This window comes from Sarcophilus harrisii, chromosome 1, assembly GCF_902635505.1.
Source record: "Sarcophilus harrisii chromosome 1, mSarHar1.11, whole genome shotgun sequence".
NCBI classification, from domain to species: Eukaryota; Metazoa; Chordata; class Mammalia; order Dasyuromorphia; family Dasyuridae; genus Sarcophilus; species Sarcophilus harrisii.
Window position 1 is genome coordinate 302,784,881 of NC_045426.1, and position 14,323 is coordinate 302,799,203.

Sequence of the window (14,323 nt, forward strand, 5' to 3'; positions counted from 1 at the left end):
GCCCCAAAAAGCTTCTTCCTCTTCCAAGGGAGTCTTTGTCATCAGACAGTTCAAAAATCTACTAAAGAAGGAATTATCAAGGGGATGGTAAGTATTTGTCTTCACTTAGAGATTTCTTGCCAAATATTCTGCTTGTTGCCATACTAAACATCTTTAGAAGAGCAGATATATGAAGAAGATGCTTTATTTGTTTATATAAATAATAAAAAGTTTAGATGTACATAATAGGGAAAAGAACTGATAGAATTTTTTGATTTTCATTTATGTGTCTCATGTCTACCTGAAGGTTTGAAGGTGGGAAGGAGAGGCACTGCATAGAAGAATAGATAACAGCACTAGTTCAGGAGTTTAGTCTATGTGTTATATGCCAAATACAACTAATGAATTAAAAAGTTTATGCCTCATACTTTTACCAACTTTTCAAATTAGCAAAGTTATGCTGTACTTATCAAATGTATTCAGAACATACTCTAAAAGTTTCTGCACAATGAAATTTCCAATAGGAGAGTGGAAAAATGGGTACCAGAAAGAAACTGCTGTGATTCATTCTAAAGGAGTTACACTCTTCAAAGTCAAACACTCTTTCAGTGGATCAAAACTGAAGGGAATTATTGATTATCAAGTTATTGATATCACACACAGTATCTTGTCCTCTTAAAAATTTTATTCTCTAGTGTATGTTAATAATTTTCTTTTTTCCAACTGACTATGGGGTTTTAAATCTAGAATTTAATCTGAAACAACATATATTGGTAAGCATGATTCTAGATGTTACTAAAGAGTTTAAAGTGATGAGAAAACATTGATTCTACAATCATTACGCCTTCCAGATTGCTTCTGGGCAAAAGAAAACTTCTTGAATTTTTTTTTTTAAGTTTCATTACTTAACTCAATAGATTTACTATATAAGTGTGTTTGAAAAGGACAATATTAGCAAATCTTTCTTTCAAGATTAATTTTGGGAAATACAGCACATTTGAGTCAATATTTTACAAAATAACAAAGATGACAATAGACTAATTAGTGAGCCACGCTGATCTTTTAATAAGTATTATTATTCCTAATAATTTATCTCTTGACAATTTAGACAGCACATAACAAACAACTACTACTCTACAGAGAACTCTACAGAGAAAGGATTTATCTCAACATATGGAGTATTAGAATCATTTAAAAAGAAAAAGCAAAGTGGAGAAGGGAAGAACAGCACTACTTTCACTCCTGGCCTTCACACATCAACAATTTACCAACATTCTTTCAAGTCCCAGCAGCTTTGCAGTTCACAGCCTTTAATCTACAAGCCAAGCTCTGGCCCAAAGCCATTACTCTAATGGGTGAATCAGCATAATAAATTGGCCGTCAACTGGTCTCCTCCCCTGTTTCCAGCCTGACTGTTTAAAAGAGTGTACTGAAGACCGGTCAGTCACATAACCTTTTACAAATTAATTGATGAAATAATTCAAGGCCACCTTTTGATTATACTTCTCAGAAACAGCTTGGAAACAAGAAACGTTAATTATCACTAGAGACTTTCTCCTATATGTTACAAAAGTCAGTGCTACTTCTCTTACTATTTATCCATGTTTTCTATTTGCAACTGTCAACTTTTTTCTAAGATGATTCCATTTTTATGAGTTAAATTTCTTATTTAAAAAATAATTTTTCATTGCTTAAAAAATCTAAGAGGCACTTCATAGTTTATTTTCAACATGAAAGCACAAATTGGGCCTTAGCTTAAAAATAAAATAGTTGAAAGATTTATCTCATGATAGTCTTTACTGACATACAAATAAAACTCTATAAATGTGATGGGCTATGAATTAATACTGTAGGAATGGAGATTTTCTTTAAGCTTTCCTCACTAAAACAGGAACATTTTACCATTCAGTCTACTAATCAACTTTCACAACAACAAAAACAGCCCATACCATTAATTCTATAAAACCAGTAAACTCCAACACACCAAGCATTGTTTTAAATTGCTAATGAAATTATGTGAACAGTATCATTAAATGGTCACAGACTTACCCACTAGTAGAAAAACTCCAGTGTCACAAGCAACTCTATGAACACTAACTAAAATTATTCAAATCCAAATTCAACAAATATTTTCTATTAACCAATTTTGTGCAGATTATCAGGAAAGGGAAAAAAAAAAGGTTTAGATTAAGAAATGGTCACTGCCTACCTGTAGATTTAATAGAAGAACATGATACAGAAATAAATAATTATGGTACAAAATAATTCCCTAAATTTTGTGAGAGAAGCCCTACACATCTTATTTAAGACCCATAAAGAGAAATTTGTTCTTGATTTAAGGGATCAAGATGGTGCTGGCATTTGAAATGAGTTTTAAAAAGAACAAGTAAAAATAGCAGGAAGGAGAGCGAGAGAGATATTCAAGACAATGAGGAATGCCATAAATGCCATAAATGGAGGCATGGATGTGGAAAAGTACCAGTTATATATGAGAATTCTACAGTTTAATTACAACAGATTGAAGGCATAAGATAAGGCTAGAATGTTAGGCCAAATTGTGAAGGACCTTGAATACCAAAAAAAAGACAGTAAGGAATGATTGAAATATTCTGAACAAAATGGCTATACCTAACTTTGATGTATGCTTTCCATTGAGTTCTTTTATAATCTATCACTCTATGAACACAAAGAATAAAAGTTTGAGAGTCTGTATACTTTTTTAATTTATTAGAACACCAGAGTGAATAATCATTAGCTTAATGATCTTCTTGATATTTCATAATATCAGGGGCTACCCACGCCAGCCCTACCCTCAATAAGGGATGCCTTTAATTAATAATGATGGCAAAATCAATTCCTTCAGACAGAAATATGGTAGTATATGCTTTGATAATTCTTAAAATGATATTTAACTTCCCCCAGTTTGGGCCAGTGCTACTTAACTAAACTGTCATTTTTCAGCTCTCCACTTGGGGGCAATATACAGACATAAAGTTAACCTTTGATTGGTAGATGCTTGAATTCCTTAAAGAAAAATTTACTTAATTTGGAAAGCAGCTAATTCATTTGGTGAAGACATGGCAATGCTTCTCTCAAATAACATAACTGTGTTTGAAGATGAGAGATTTGTTATTGCTTGGTTTCTTAAAATATCACCCAAAATAGAAATGATGGTAGATTCTTGGGATGAACAGAAAAGCAAACTCTCAAAAGACTTAAGAAAAAATATTAATAGTCCCTATAAACATCCCTTATATTAAAAAAACAAACAAACTTACTTCCCTTCCCACTTACCATTAATAGGTTAAATAGACATACTATTCACATTCCTTTTGGATCACTCAAAAATTTTTTTTGGTCAACTTTTATCAACATTAAAAACAACAAATCAATAAGGTTATGTTATCAGTCATAATTTATGTATGTAGATACTGGTTAAAAAATAAATAAAAAACAAACTCCTTGAGAGAATATATAAACTCCCAAATGTATATCACTTCTTTCATTGTATATCTAATTCAAAAATATAACACGCATATCGTGATGTATTTATGCATATATATAGGTATACAGGTATGTTATTAATTTTATAAGACTGTGGTAAGAATTAAAATTTTCTAATCTCATTTCATGAGATTTAGTTATTAATACTATACATTCTCTTGCATATCTGAATACCGACACAGCAGTATGCCAAATAAGAGAAGAATTTTTTTTTTTAAACAACATTCTGGGTGTTGATACTAGATTTATCTTTTTCTTAAGCAGAGGATCAAGGAGTAGAGTGGAGAAAAGGCTTTAATTTCCAGCCACAGAAACTCTAGGGCATTACAAAACTAAATCATGAAGTTAATTTTCCCTCATTTTTAAACTTTAAAAGAACAGTCACATGTAAATGAGTTGATAGACCACAATGCCCTATCATTGCCTCAATCACAGTTATATCTTCAAAGAGATGATGTCAGTAGAAGGGGCAGTCCTTTAATTTGGTCTTCAGAACAACTGTTCTTACCTAAAATTTTATGTGAGTCTTTAGGATTTTTGTCAGTTTTCTCCTTGCACAAGTTCTTTTTTTTTGTCCCTTTTTAGCAACCCAATTTATCAAAATACTACATGCAGCTTGAAATGATGAGTCCCATGAAATGATTTTTTCTGATGCTTTTATTTGCCTCTCTAGGAAGGACTAATATGATATAATTGTATTTCCTTTTGACTTTTTTTTATAGTAAGGAGAAAGTTAATATTGATATGAAAAAGTTCTCTCTTGTATAAGCTTCTCAGATAATATAGGTTCAATAATTATGCAAATCTATCTAGCTCCATTTTCTTTTTTTAAACTCTCATAACTAACCCTCTATTTTTTATTATAGCTTTTTAGTTACAAGATATATGCATGGGTAATTTTTCAGCATTGACCCTTGCAAAACCTTACTAACCCTCTATTAAATAATGTGTGTCCTACTGGTATATCAAACTCAGTATGTCCAAAACATAATTTTGTATTTTCCCTCCACAAATCTGTTACTCCTCAAAACTTCCCAATTATTGTCAGGAGCATCTTCATCCACCTAATTATCCAGTTTCATAACCTCAAGTCACCTTAGATACTTCACTATCCATAAGCCACCAGAATTTATCAGTTGCCAAGTCCTATCAATTCTGCCTCCCCACATCCTCTCATATTTGTTTCTTTCTCTATTCTCAGGACCACCACCCTAATTCAAGCCTTCATCACTTCTAAATCAGATTGTTGCAAAAGCCTCCTAACTGAATTCCCTGACTCTTCTTTCCTCTTCACAAAGCTGTCCATAAAGGTATTATTAAAGCCCAAGTCTAACTATTATTCTACTGTTCAAGAAGCTTTAGTGACTTCATTCCACCAATAAAATAAAATGCAATTTTCTCTGGTATTTAAAGCCTTTCACAATCTGGTTCTTGCCTAAATCTAGCAAAGCTGGTTCTTCCCATTCTGTCTTTCTACTGTTGAGATGCAACACTAATAATAATAAACATACAGTAGACCCTTAAAACTTCTTGACTAATTAAAGTGTCCATTCACTGCTTACTGTGCAAGGATCTAACATTTAGAGAACCAACATTAAGTTAATGTTTATAAATGTTTTAACATTTTATCATGGCTTAAAGAAGCTTAAATGAAATTAGATTCCATATGTGAATCTAATTTAGCAAAAATCTCGCACAAAGGTAAAGACAGAAATGAAAATTTTCTCTTCAGATGTGTTATACTCATATTTTTAAAAAACTATGAATTTCAAATTAAAATTATATTTACTGAAATCATTAGGTTCAACTTGGTTTCCTTAATTTATTTCTTCTAAACTGTTGTTACCACAGATTAATTTTTAAACATTCATTCTTATAGGTTGCTGCTCAGGCTCAGGAAGTTATTTATAATACTGAAAGATGCATTTAAATTTAATGTATCCTATATTACCTTTGCATTCCAATTATTTGGCATGAGGCAGCAGCAATTCAGAAAAAATGGCATTGGAAATGGGAGCACCTTGATTCAAGTTCTGGGTAATTTAAACTGTTCACCACTTTAGGAAACTACCTAAGATTAAATTGCAAAGAAGATATGAACCCATGGAGGAAGTTTCTCATAGGAAGAGACCTAAGAACACAGGTACTGTTCTATCCTAATTCTATATGACAATAGGTCATTCTTAAGACAAGCAGGAAAGTCTACTCTATTTTTCCATGGTCCTTGATAAGTCCAAAGTTAACAAATTCTTCAAAGCACAAAACTATAAATATATACAAAATAAGTCTGTAAATCAATCATAAATTATGAAATATCTTGGCAAAGAGAAAAAAGAGAGTGAATAATTTTATAAAGAAGAAGAAGGAGCCTTTGTGGAATTTTAATAAAGTTTATAAAATAGGGCTATAGCAAGGAAATCATAACAGAGTGAAAAGGATCCACATGTGCAAAAATGTTTATAATAGTTCTTGTTGTGATGGCAAAGAATTGGAAAATAAATAGATGCCCATCAATTGGGGAATGGCTAAATAAGTTATGGTTTACAAAAGTAACGGACTATTATTGATCTATAAAAAATGATGAGCAAGCTGATTTTAGAAAGGCCTGGAAAGATTTATACGAATTGATGCTGAGTGAAACAAGCAGAATCAGTAATACATTGTACACACCACCAACAAGATTGTGAGATGATCAACTATAAAAGACTGGGTTCTTCTCAGTGGTTCAATGATCAAAGGCAATCCCAATAAACTTTGGATAGAATACATCATCTGCATCCAGAGAAAGAACTATGGAGACTGAATGTAAATCAACACATGATTCACTTTTTTTTTCTTCTAATCTTTTTTCTCTTTTGGTTTTTTCTTTTGTTCTGATTTTTCTCTCCCAACACGATTCATAAAGAAATTCATAAAAAATGAATGTACATGTATAACCAGAAAAAAAAAACTATAAAATAAACAAAAACTTAAAAATGAATACTGGACTATGGAAAGTTAGGGGAAAATAAAAAAAAAAATGAAGCTTGGAAATAAAGGCATATGAAATAAATAGGTATGCAATCTGAGTTTTAAAATAATCAACTCACTACTCAGGATAATAGTTTTTTGGGGAAAGTCCAATAAAATTCAATTACAGGTATGATAAAATATTAAACTGGTTTGACAAACTTGACAGGCAATAAGCAATGAAGGACCTGAACAATTTTAACATTCTAAGAGAATAGCTATTGCTAGCCATTTAGAAAATGATTTACAACAACATGGATCAGAAAGGCAATTATGGCCTAATTAATTTTGGAGATGGCCACTAACCAGTACTTACTACAAAAGATGAGTCATATTATCAGTAACTTTTTATGGGAGTAACCTATAAGGTGTTCTTAAAGAATCTTAACATAGGAAAAATTAAGTTTACCAAAAAGAAAAATGTAGTGATGATATTCACTTGAAAAAATTGTTTGTCAATAATGGATTCCTTTAAGTTTAAAGTTCTCTGACAGAACTAAAACAATTAAACTTATAAAAATTCAATTTATGCATTCCCTTTTCCAAAAGAGATCTTAATTTAGTTCCATCTATGTACAAGACACTATATAAGGCCCCTCAATCTACTTCGCAAAGTGAGGAAAACCAACACTTAATTTCAGTTTCCCTTTCTATCACCATCTATGCAAAAAATCTAAAAAAGTATTACTGTAATTTAACAAGAATCCCAACACCTAGAAGTAGATTTATATGTAAATTTAAAAAAAGGATGATTGCTCTACTGAAATATTTAATTAAGCCTTAGTTGGCCGACTATATGGATGCTTTGATGTGGGTTTACATTTGAGAAAAAGAATTGATAATGCTGATGACTCAATCTGTTCATTAACTAAATGAAACCCAAGAAGAGAGGGGAAATGGTGGAAAACTGGAATTGACAGGTCCTTATTAGGCTGTGTTTTCACACCTATAGTCGAATCATTATTTCTGGGAGAAAATGTGTCAGTCCCCAAAGCTGCTTCTCCCAACTTATAAGGATAATAGTGAAGAGTGACTGAATTCAAACAAAAGAAGTAATTTCATGTAGTCACCATAAAAAATTATGACATGGGCAAAGTTATTCTTTGCTTTTCCTTAGCTACTCACCTCTCTTCTTACACTCAAACATCCACAGATTACCTAATACCACCTTCTCCAGGAACTACCATGAATTCAGGATCTTTTGTATTTTTACTCAATTTCAATCTTCCTTCCCCTAACCCCCAATACAGGACTCCCTACAGAAATGCATTTGTTCTGTATCATCCCTAGAGCATCCTGTCTTCATCTTAGTTTCCAAGTCGATCTCTAAGGCTTCAGAATCTATTTTAATAACTCTTCCAATCCCCGATCATATTTTGATTCTCTTCTCTTTACTTTACTTTTCTTGGCAATTATCCATTCAAGATGTGTTACTGCCCATTACAGTGACCTTTCACAGCTATGGCTAAGGGAGAATCTTTAACTCAAAAGGACCTAGAGGCAATCAAAGAAGATAAAACAGATCCCAGGACTGTACTTCAGTTACATGAAATTGAATTTTTTTTTTTAATAATCTAAATCAATAAAACCAAAATAAGAAAGGAAGCTATAAATTGCGGGGAAATCTCTGGATCAAATTTTTCCAAAAAAGGCCCAATAGTGAAAATATATAAGGAACAAGTACAAATATATGAAACAAAGAGTTATCGTCCAATGGGTATTTTGTCAAAGATTATGAACAAACAATTAATTTCAAAAGGAAAATTACAAACTTTTAACAATCATATGAAAACAAGTTCCAATTACTGATAAAAAAAATGACTAGCATTTACATAGCACTTAAAGGTTTGCAAAGTGTTTTTCATGCTATCTCAGATGTTGTTATACTCATTTTATAGAAGAAAATAAAACAGAGATTTGCCCAGTGTTGTATAGCCAGTATTGAAGGGAAGATGCAAATTCATGACTCCAAGTATGATATGCTTTATCCACAATGCCATCTAGCTGTCTAATGTATATCAAGCCTGAAATTCCAACTCACAACCATTAAACTGGAAATGACAATGATGGTAATAGCCTAGCATTTCTAGAATGCTGACTATATAAATGCGGGCTTTACAAATGTTATCTCATTTGATCCTCACAATAACCCTTAAAGGTACCTTTCAATTATTAATTTATACTCATTTCACAGATGAAGAAACTGGGGCAGTGAAGGTAAAGGGACTTACCCAGGTTTATACTAAGCTAGTAAATATATGGGGGTGGAGTTAAATCCAGATTTTTTTTGACTCTCAAGTTTAGCCTTCTATCTACTGCACATCTTGTTGCTTCAGATGAAATACACAAATAGTCAATGTTGGAGAAGCTATGGAAAGATAAACATACTAACGCATTGTTAATGGGGTAATAAAGCAGTCTGACCATTCTGAAAAGCAATTTGGAATTATGCTTAAAAACAAAAAGTGACTAAAACGTCTGTATCTTTGAACCAAAAATTTCATTATTAGGCACATATTCTCAAGGAATTCCAAGACAGAAAGATCCCATAGATACCAAATATTAAATAGTTTTGTACTAGCAAATATCTTTTGAAACAAATCAATCGAATGAGCAATGACTAAATAAACTATGGTAGATGAATGAAGGTAATGGAATGTGACTAACCCATAAAAAATACAGAGAAATATCAAAAAAACATATCAACCAAGGCAAAATGAAGGAGAAAAAGAAAAATAACACGCAAAATGAGAGCAATAAAAATAGAAACAACAATAATGACAACAATCATCACTATGAACACTGACAATAATTATAATAACCAAATTTGATTTTGAGGAAAAGATGAGAAAATATACCTCCTTCACTTTCTTTTCAGAAGTGGGAACCTGTGAGAGCAAAACAGGACATAGGATATGTTGGAAGTATTGATTTGTTTTTCAGAACTGCTTTTTCTTGTTCTAATTGTTTTCTATAAGGGATAGCTCTCAGGGTAGGGAAAGGGATAGGGATGAGTGTGTGTGTACAAATTCACACACACACACACACATACACACATATGGACATGAAATTGATATGCAAACAAAAGCTATTAATAACTATTAAATTTTCTAAAAGACTAATCTCTCATCTCTTTTTAAATCACACTTCTCCCTATTTGTATCACATGGATAGAAATGGTCAATTGGTTAGTTACCAAGCAGCTAAACATGGTGAATACAGAACTTTATTTTCATTGTTAACTCATATTCTCTTTGATTCCACATCATGGCCAATAGTTCTAGAATTGTCTTTACCTTTCATACTTTTATAGCCAATAACACTACCAGCCTGAAATAATTTCTTAAGAGGATATCCTCTGTGAATATCTAATTTATATTTCATAATTGAGGCAACATTTCATTTCAAGAAAGAAACAAATTTGAAGCTAATGAACCTTTTCCATCTCTCCCAAAAGGGTGAATATGACTGGATAAATTAATTAAAAGTAAGATTATTTCATTAAACTTTCAAACCTATTCTATTCTTTGAAACAATTCACTGAAACAATTTTATCCAACAATCAATTAATTTCAGTGGAAGTTTGCATTCTATAATTTAGCTACAAAATATTCTAACAATCATGTTGAGTGAAATCCCCCTGCTCATGTTTACTGTTGTATTATATATGGATTAAAAAGTCATTTCCTCTTTTCAGTTTAATTATTTTCCTATGTTGTTTAATATTTGAAAAAGAGATTCCTTTATGTTTTAAAGTTTCTCTTTACTTACAGTTTTGTTTTCAATTTCATCATTAATACCAACAGTCTATTATAAAGAGGAAATGGTTGCCAACCCTAACAGTAAGATGCATAAGCAACCTTTATTAGGAGTCAGGTCAATTTTCAAAAAGAGAACTTTAAAGGATACCTAAAAAGCTACTAGAAGGAAGATATATATTAAATGAAGTTTTTACACGAGTCAACAATGAACAATGTTTTTCACATTTGGAGATCAAATGTTACTGTAAAGTTCTTGAAAGATATTAACTTTCAAATGAAATACAAACAATATCATTTATTTCTGGGTCATGTGTTGGATATTTAAAGCACCTGAGATATAGTTTTGCTAGAGAGAGAACAGGTGCCATGAGTAAAAGAACAACCAAAAAACTGACACCAAGATTTTAACCATTTTCAGGCACATGATTCTCAAAGCTTACTTTTTCAAAACTTAGCTATTAATGTTGTTGGATAAACTTAATAGGCAACTCCCAAAAATAACTTCTGTAAGTTTTCAGAAGAAATCACTTAAGATTTTTTTTTTTAAGAATATTTAATGAAAATCAACTGTCATGAAAATGAGATTGTTATTTCCCCTCAGTCTTCCTCTTAGGAGAAGAAAATCTGACATAGTAGCAAATGTTGATATATTACTGTGTTGCATTCTTGAAAATTTTCAATTGTTAGTCTGTATAAGGTTCAGGAATGTGCAAATTTCCTCAATATTCTTCTGAAACACAAGTTAGTAAACTAAAAGAAAAGGTACTAAAAAAAAAAAAAATAAAAAGCAAAAAATGTACCTTTACCTATTTACTTCATAGACATGAATTTTTTTTGAGGATATGAACTTATAAACTTTTTTCTTTATTTAAATACTATTTTATTTTTCTAAATGTAAGTAAAGACAATTTTCAACATTCATTTTTGTAAGACTTTGTGTTCCAAATTTTTCTTCCTCCCACCTTTATCTCCCCCCAGATAGCAAGCAATCTGATATAGATTAAATACATGCAATTTTTTTAAACACATAAAATTTTATTCTTAAAAAAGTAATCACATAAATTACAATTAACATTATAAAATTTCAGCACAGAGAATAATTTTTAAAATAGTAAGACTTTCCATGAATTAGTTATGTTCTCCCAGTATACTTTAAACTTTGATTTTGTTCCAAAACCTTATTTTTCATTCACTACATCAATTTCTATTATTTCACAAAAATTTCTATGAAGCCAAGATCACAATGCAAATGTATAAGTTCAATATAAAATTCTAAGCCCTCCTAGATAAGAAGATATCCAGTAACTCTTCTAAACATTGCACTTTTTCCTTTTCAAGTCAGGAAAACAGTTGAGGACCATTAACACCAATAGAAGAACAAGCTTGGTTTATTTAAATAGCATAACTGGATATTATTGATGAAATTTAAAGTCACAAGGTGATTATGTCACTCCTATTTCATGCTCAGTTAAGAATCCACAGGTCTGGATAAGAAATTAAAAATACCTGAGCCTAATAGAAAAAAAGAATTGATTTCCTAAATGCATGCTTGTGAGAAAGACTTATCAATTTATCCCACACATCACTCCCCCAACCTATAATCCCCCCCCCCCCTTAGCACACAAAGTAGGTGGTCAAAATACAGGTAGAATTTTGGAAAACAAAAACAAAACTAACAGCCAGCTTTTCTCCTACTCTGTCTGATATAACTGGCCAGCAGCTGATATAGGGCAGTTTTGTTAAAAAGGGGGGAAAAAACCAACATAAACTTTCAGATTGCCAGGCAATGTGTTGCCATTTTATTAAGGCAATAACTCAAGAATATCCTATGAAAGTTTGTGGTTTAGTAGAAGGCTGAGTCACTGTGAAAGGTATGGCTCCATAGCTTAGGTGTGCTCTCCTTCCTCTGACATATTTTCTCCCTGCAAATGTACACTTAAAGACTATGGGGGATACATTAAGGACACAGTTACTTGAGAGCAAAAGTAAATTATATAAACAAGGAACAAAACCAATGCCAATCATGTTCCCTGCAGTCAATTCTAGGCCTTGTTTTCCCTTCAGTCACATGCCAAAAAAGCAGTTGTAATTCATAATTCATTTCCATTTGCTCCCTTTAGAGTACAAAAGTATTCTGTTAGAAAGGAGATGGCTAAAGGACTTTGTGCATCTTTCTTTGTAGATCTTAACTGCATGTTATTCATGTAGTTAGGAAGGTGAGAAAAATTGATTGGTTAACCATTCAAAACTCAAAACAATTTTCAAGTATTTCTAATCAACTATCATATTGCATTCTGAAGGAGAGGACTAAATTCTGAAACCAGAAGGTCTGAATCTTTTTATTCTTGGCAATAGGGTAATGACATAGATCTCCACAAACATTAGTTTATAAAGTCCATTTGTACCATGGCTTAAAGAATAATAAAGGAATTCTAAGAGTTCCTTGTAGATAATAACACAGAAAGGATGTGTTTTGGTTATGTTGGGGGGGGAGGGGAGGAAAGGAAGGTTGGTTGTTTTGTTTGGTTTTTAATGATAGAGACCAATCCAGTATGAACAGGAAAGGAAAAGCACATTAGTCAGGCAAAACAAAATCAGAAAAATTCAAACAATACTTTCTGAATACAAAGTACATATATAGATAGGATAGGGTCAGGTAAAATCTGGATACTGAAAAACTCAGTGAGGGTAAGGAAATGATAAGAATGTCTCCTTCCTTTGCACACATTCTTATACAATGGAAAATATTTGTTGGGGGAGAGATCATCTTGCTATATAAGGTGACAAAACCCAATTCTGAGATGATTTTGTCAATATAAGGTAAAAATAGTTCCCTTGTGTGATTTCATGACAAAATGACTTGACAACCTCTAAAAAGTTCTGTGCTGAAGTTTCATCCCCTCTCTTTCCTTCGGCATGGTGAAAGATGCTGGCTGTGCACTAACTTAGGGCAGGGAAGATGGGGAGGCAGCATTGCTACCTAAATGGACCATTCTAGTACATCGAGCTGCAGGCAGTGATTCTCCTAAGTAAGGGGAGAAGAGGACATGGAAATAAGTAGTTTGTATTCCATCTTTCATGTATATACCATAGGTTTCCAATGCCTCATGTAAATAAAAGTTACTAGGAGAGAAATTAACATTATACTATAGTAAATTTCACTTTGTATCTCAATAGAATGAGGCAAATAAAATAGGATACTCTGCCTGATCATGGACATTACTGTAGCACGATTTCTCCATGTTTTCTTCAAATATTTCTAAAACTATGTTAAAAAGCACTTATTTAAGCAGTGGGAGAAGAAATTCATTCAGTTCAACATTAAAAATAACCATTTTTATTTTGTAACTTAAAATTTCAACTGCATTTGCTATTTAAATGCCTATAAATGTCACATATCAGATACTTAATATTTGTTGCACTGAAAGGGAAAAGATTTATTCTTAAAACCTGAAATACTTCATTAGTTTCCACCATTAATTTATTACCCAAAACATTTGCTGTTCATTTGACTGTCTTAATGCATATTTCAAACCCAACTGTTCATTCCAATCAGAGATTAAGTGATTTGGAAAGATCAATATCTGAAGCATATTCTTGCTGATTAACCTGCATTTCCATTGCCAATTTGGGGGGGAGGGGGAAAAGGTTTGAAGGGAAAAGGTGATCCATGAAATTTTCTTCTATGATAGTGCAGTTGAGACTATGCTAAGAATATAAAGGTGTTCATGCATCAAGAGGCTAATTATCTTATAAAGATTATTTAGCACCTACAAATTTTCCAATTAATTTGCCTGCTACACTGACTGAATCTCACTCTATAAAGTAAAACAACTTAATAAATACAGATCTAATCCTATTAAGAAAGAATGAACTATAAGAACAAAGAACATATTACACACAACTGATCCAATGTAACCCATCATAAAAAATCACACAGAGATATAAATGATTTAAAAGTGTTTTGTTCTTTCAGTCCCATACTTATCAAGTAGACATCCATCAAATACTTTATATCATATAAGACATTATAGTAGCTGCAAATCATTATTTTTAAAGACAACCATTAG

At 31.9% G+C, this 14,323-nt stretch overlaps 1 protein-coding gene across 2 annotated transcripts in view; it reads right to left on the reverse strand.

Moving 5' to 3' along the window:
* PARN (poly(A)-specific ribonuclease) overlaps positions 1-14,323 on the reverse strand; it is a 152,381-nt gene that overhangs the window by 40,331 nt on the left and 97,727 nt on the right. The gene's annotated exons all lie outside the window — the stretch shown is intronic.